Here is a 6,282-nt window from a genome sequence, read left to right as displayed (position 1 = left end):
CCCCCCGAAGCCCACCACTAAGCCCCCCCACTCCCCAGCCGCGATCCGCTCGAATCCTGCTCTGCTGGGCCTGCTGTCTGTTCCTCACGCCCCTTAGGACTTGGGGTGGGGGAAGCCCTGGGGTTCGCGGCCATCCCTCTCCCTCCTTCAAGGGCTGGGGGATTGCCCCTGATCCCGAAATCTGGCAGCGTAACCGGAGCCTCCCTCCTTCCACCCCTCGGCTTCGCTCTCAGACCCCTTGCCTCCAGGCCTGGCGCGAAGCGGGTGGAGAGCTTGCACGCCGGATCTCCCCCTGGCTTGCCGGGGCTAGTATGAATTGCCCCCATCTCATCCTCCTTCAATTTAAGCCCCCTCCCCACCGCGCCCGGCCCGGCGGCCCCCGCCCCTAGAGCGAGGGCAGCGGAGCCAGGGTGCTCCGAAGTCATCCCCCGCCTTTTTTCCAGGGACTCGGATAATTGCCCCTGCCCCCATCACAGCACTCCCACTCCCGAACCCAGGCCCCGCCGCCACCTAGGGGGTACCCCTTACCCTATGGTTCCCGCACCCCAACACCGGGAGAAAGCAGCCCTGAAGAGCAACCGTCGCACCTCCCCTCTAAGGTTGGAGGGTATTTTCTCCAGGTCTTTTCAAGACTTCATCACGGACAGCCACCCCCCCCCCCCCAAAACAAGCCCTTTCTCGCCCTGCCCTCCCGGCCAGCCGCCCTTTGGATCTTTGGATCCTTGAATTGGAGAGGGGGGCGATTAGGGCCAGGTAGTTAACAAGACCATAGCTTCCACCTCCCTTTCCGAAGAGTGGGGTAATTCTAATGGTCCCCCCCAGGATAAACCCGACCCCCGTTTCCATGGAGACCCCCGCCCAGCCAGGAAGAAGACTCTCCGATCCTGGCGAACAAGTCTCACCTGGCTAAGGGAGAAGGGGGTGACGAGGGGGTAGGGTAGGGCACAGATGGGGTACGAAGGTGGGAAGTGGAGGGGAGCTGTCCCGAAGGGAGGGGCGAGGACAGAGCGAGCTCCAGGGAGCGCTACGTCCGGGGACGCGAAGAGGACGGCGCCCCCGGGGGGCAAGCAGAGCGGTCGTGGGGCGATGAAGGGACAGGGTCGGGGAAAGGCTTAAGATAGAAAGAAGCGGGTGGGGGGATATGAGAAAGCCAGGGAGTCAAAAGGGGTGGAGGGGTTGGGGGAGAGAAAAAAAAGACGCACCTGTTCCCGGGTCGGCTCCGCGGGGAGGCTCAGGCCGCCACCCGGGCTCCCTCTTACCCACTCTGAGCCGCCACCCGCGTAATACTGCCCCGATCTGGTGCCCCCCCCTCCGCCCCTTATCGCCACCGACCTCCTTCTCCTCTCTCTCCGCGGCGGCGGCGGTCGGACTCTAGGAACTGAGAGGAAGAAGGGAGGGCTCGGCAAAGCGGAGGAGAGACAGAGCCACACACTGGCAGCAGCCGCGGCGAGCGAAAGAGTGAGGGGGAGAGCGGTGTGTGTGTGTGTCTGTGTGTGTGAGCGAAGCCTGGTGGAGTGGGTGCCGGTCGCAGGGCTCGACGGGAAGTGGAGTCCGGCGGGGTTCGCGGGCGGCGCTAGTCGCCACTCCGCGGGACTACAACTCCCAAAATGCCACCCGCCGGGGGGAGGAATGGGGAGGTGGAGGCGAAGGGAGGGAGCGAGCAAGAGAGGGAGGGACGAAAGCAGGGAGCAAGCGGCGGCGAAGGGGGCAGAGCCAAGCAGCCCCGGTGACACTGGGAGGGGAGGGGAGGAGGAGGGGATCGCTCCGAGGACCAAGCGGATTCCGGAGAGGGAGGCAGCAGCAGTGGCTGCAGCAAGCCGGGCAAAAAGCTAGACTCCCAGGAGAGGCGGAGGCGCTCAATCCTAGGGGCTGCAAGAGCCCCACGCCCCCCACCGCCCTCAACGCCCCTCGAACGGGAAGGTTGAGGAAACGAAGAGATCAGGGCGCCAAGGCCAGGGGTTTGTCTCTTTCCCCCAACGCTCTCCACCATATGCCCTGACCTGACTTACTCAGGCCACTGGTGCCCGATCCAGTGTGCAAATCCAGAGACCCCCAGATCTCCCCTGCTGGGCAGCACAGAACGAATACATTCAGTCCCCTTCTCCCAGGGGCCTGAGGGAGGCTCCCCTTGCTAGCAGGGCGTGACTCCCCCCTTCTTCCCGTCCCCCCCGTCGCCGCCACCCCCCCATCTCCCTCCCCAGAGCCCCTCCCCTGAAGCCCAAGCTCGCTTCTCCCTACCTTACTAGAAATGGAGTCCCTCCGGGGCTGACTACCCAGCCCCCTCCCTTATACTGGGTCCCTGCCCACCAGTATCTCCTTAGCGTTGCCCCCTTCACCGAAGTAATAGTGGGGGCGACCCGAGTTGGACTGGTGGCTACTTTCCCTCAGAGACTAGCCGTCCTTGGCCACGCCGACCCTGTGTAGAGATAGAGAAGCACGTTAATACCACCCCCCAAAGTTCGGATCCCGGTGGAAATGGCTTACAAGGAAAGAGGGGTTGGTAGTGGAAGTGAGCTGGGGGTGAATTTCAATCCTCAAACCTCGCCCAAGGCGTGGAAATCCAGGGATTCCTCCCTTTCCTTAAAAGCCATCAAATTGCTTGGGGTGGGGGAATGGGGTTAGATTATCTAACCCCCAATGTCCACATGACTCGAAGCAACGCTACATGTAGGAATAAGATAGGAACTAGGCTGCTGCCGCGGGAGGGAGACTATACCGTCGCGTCCCCCGCCCCCCGCCGTCGTCCACCCCCTAAACACATACCCCTAGGAGAGTCAGATGGCCTAGGAATGGGGGGAGGCGGTGGGAGTGCTGGAGAGTGAAAGGGTTGTGGCGGGGAGGGTCCGCGGCCCCCTGAGAGCAAAATCCAGATGCTAAGAGGTGGGGGTGGGGGTGCGGCATAATTGCCGACGGTGCCTTTCGTTGCTTTTCCTGGAAACGCCGCCGAACACCGTCTAACACTCGCAGTTCTTACCAGTCCGTCCCCTAGCCCCATTTGTGCGCGTGAGGCGGCCGGAGCCCGGGAAGCCGGGGCACAAACTCCGCGGAAGCTGGCCTTCGCCGCCGCCGCGCTGCCGCGGGCCTCCCTCCCTCCGCTGGCGGCCCCGCCGATCTACCTTCGCCCCCGGCCGAGGCCAGACCCCGCTCGCAACTCCACGCCCCTACTCCACCCCCGGTTCCCCCCCTCGCCCTCTCCCCGCGGGTCCGGCCCAGCCCCTAGCGCCGCCCCGCCCTACCGCTCGGTCCCGAGCCCAGCAAGTGCCCCGAACTCGCCCCCCGCCCCCACGCCCAGGCCAGTCCGGCGGGGCCTGGTTTCCCCCTCCTGCCGCGCCCCGCCCCCGAATCCACGTCCTACTTCGCCACCCAACTCGGCCCGGTCCGGGTTCGGCCCGCGCCCAGGCCACCAGAGTCTCCGGTTCGGTCCGGTGTACGGCCACCCACCCCGCCCTTGCCTGGGTGCCGGCCTGGCCCGCTGCCTGTGCCCGCCGAGCCGGCCCAGGCGCGCGGTCCGGGTCTGGGTCCCGGTGCCGGCCTCGGTCCCAGCGGCGTTGCCGCGTCTCGCCACGAGGGCTCGGTCCACGCAAGATCCGAACCCTCGCGGGGTGGGGGCCCCGGAAAGCAAGTTTCTTTATCTTCCCTCCGCCCCCGCCGCAGGGCCGCGCCATCCCCCACCCCCCGCGGCGCCCCCTTCACCTGGGCAGAGCCCCCCGGCCGGCCGCTGTCGCAACTTTGCTCTTCTCCACGCCGCCGGGGAAGAGGGCGAAGCAGGAGGAGGAGGGAGGTGGCGGGGGGTGCTGGGATCAGGCCGCTGGGCTCCGGGAGGACACGTGGGGGAGGAGGGGAAGGAGGAGGAGGAAGGGGGGGCGGGCCTGCAGTTCTCGGGGCTCCCCCTGCCAGCCCCGGGGAAGCCGGAACCTCTCCCGGCAGCCGCAGACCCCGCACTGGCCAAGGGGGAAGAACGGAGCCACCTTCCCCGGCCAGCCCCCGGCACCAGGAAGGGGGGGGAAGCAACGCCGCTCGGGGTCGGAGAGTGAGCATTTTCACTCGTGCTTTATGTATGACTCTCTCTCTCTCTCCGTTTAGTCTCCGTATTTGGGGGGGGCGTGGGGTCTTGCATGCAGGGGGGACGCCCCTGCCAGATGCCCCGCCCCTTCCCGGGCCCCCCACTTCCATAACCCGGGCGACCTCGGTGCAAGGCTCTGGCGCTCGGGCACCGTGGCCGCCTGCGGGCGCAGCCCCAGCCCGGGCGCCCGAGTGGGACAGGTGCTGGGGAAGGGAAAATGCCGGGGCTCACAGCCTCGCTTCGCATCTCCTGGGCTGCCCACCCTTCGTGGCAACCACCCGTGATGCACATCCCCTGCCCCCCCCCTTCAAAGGGCAGCCCCTAGCCTGGGCGTTGAGGCATCCTCGGGCGGGGGTGCGGGTGGGGGTGCATGGAGCGAGAGGCCCTAGGGAGGAAGGAGGAGGAGGGGGATGAAAGGTCTGTAAAGGGAGAAGCCTGCACAACTTGGGGCCAAAAACCTGGCTCCGGGAAACTTGGCTTCTGCACCGTCCCCCCCCCCACCCCCGCTACTTCTCGGGCCCCACAGTCACCCAGCCGAGCCCCTTGACCCTTACCCTTTACCCTCACGACTCCCCGCCTGGCCAAAGGAATAAATCCTCGTGTGTGTTTACATCCCAGGCCATCCCCAGGACTGAAGGGCTGAGAAGCCTGCGGTCCACATTGGAACTCTGATGACTTTACATTAGCTCCGAGGAGAGCAGCTTGCGAAGAAGCTGAAGCTGCCGGCAGACTTGCTTTCAGTCTTAGGGTGTTTCTTAGCAGCTCCAACCCTGAGCCCACGGTTGGGACTTCAAAGGCATCGCCTCAGCCTAGAGGGTATTAGGGGAGGTGCCCAGCAGTTCCTGGAGAGTTCAGGGCTTTGTAAACACGGAATATGAAATGAATAACAGGAATTTGAAAAAAAAATCTTTATGTTCAGATATATTGGTATTATTTGGTATATATTTATCTATACTAAGGAAGCCAGAAGGTCATTTGAACTAGAAGGAAACCCTGACGGATTAATGTCTTCCTCCTCCTCCCTGCCCCCCTCCTTTGTCCCAGGCCCAGAAGTTCCATCTCTAAGCTATGGGGTGTCTTCTCTCCAGTGGAAAGACTTTAGAGATGGCAGGTGAGACCTGCCTGGTACGTCTCCCTCACCTGGTTTAAAGGAGGATTATTGCAGAGGAGGCCAAGCCACTAACGTAGCAGTGGCTTTGCTGTTGTCTCAGGCCTGGCATTCTGTGACCACTCCTGCTTCTCCTTACCAACCTCAAAATCTGCTGCCAGCAATGTGGACATAACACTTGCCATTTTACTTTACTTTGAAAACTTCTTCACTAGCTGTTTTATTGGGCCATTCACATCCTCCTGTGCATCCCCCCCGCCCCACACACACACTTTAAAAAGTGTTTGGCCTAAGTTGCACCAAGGAAAAGTGAAAATTTGGAAATGGTTTCTTTAATCAACATACGAATTCAAAAAGCATCATTAAGGTGTGAGGGATCACCTCTGTGGACCTGATAAAGCAGGCCTCACCAATTCTGCTTTGATTTAAATTGGCTGTCTTCACTGATTTTAATTCATCTCGTAATTACTAAATTTCCACTTCTCTTCAATGCCTTAGGGCTGCAGTGGATTCTGGACACCCCTCTTCCCACTCATCCGTATCTCACCATTTGGCTGCATCATTTATCTGGCGAAATGAAGGTTGGGGCAAGATGGTTATTTCCTGGCTGAAGCTCTAGCTTCTCTGAGCCCTTTCCTGTTGGGGGCCACGCTTCCTGCCCTACAGGAGGTGATGGGAAATCAAGGAGCAGGGTAGGGAGAGCTGTGGGAAAACTTGTAAAGAATGTAGAAATTAATGATTATTTTATTTGAGGCTAGAACCACAACATAATAATAATAATAATACCTTTGTACAATGTCAGGATGTCTACCAAGGCCTTTCACTTGTGTTATTTCATTTGTTTCTCACTACAACCCTTGATTTTGTAATTGAGGAAACTGAGTCTATGGGCATCTATGAGTGGCTTGCTCAAGGTCACATGGCTAGTGAGTTCCGGAACCAGGAATCAACCCCAGTAATCCTGACTCCACATCCAGAGTTCTTTTCAATATGGTATAGCACCCCTATTTAATGCCAAAATGTTCCTTTTCGTGCAGATTTTTAAATAACTGTTTCTTCCATCAATAACAGCTCTTGGCCTAGACCTGGAGTCTCAGAGAGCCAGCTTGGT

The 6,282-nt window shown here is 60.9% G+C and overlaps 1 protein-coding gene across 1 annotated transcript in view; it reads right to left on the bottom strand.

Moving 5' to 3' along the window:
* The window catches only part of BCORL1 (BCL6 corepressor like 1), a 60,505-nt gene extending 59,004 nt beyond the window's left edge, over positions 1 to 1,501 (bottom strand). Inside the window, exon 1 of the mRNA XM_029929701.1 lies at positions 1,333 to 1,501. The gene's annotated coding sequence lies outside the window, so the exon portion shown is untranslated. The remainder of the gene's footprint in view (positions 1 to 1,332) is intronic.
* Positions 1,502 to 6,282: the final 4,781 nt, after the last annotated feature.

This window comes from Suricata suricatta, chromosome X, assembly GCF_006229205.1.
Source record: "Suricata suricatta isolate VVHF042 chromosome X, meerkat_22Aug2017_6uvM2_HiC, whole genome shotgun sequence".
Lineage (NCBI taxonomy): Eukaryota > Metazoa > Chordata > Mammalia > Carnivora > Herpestidae > Suricata > Suricata suricatta.
This window is presented reverse-complemented; position numbering and strand designations above follow the sequence as displayed.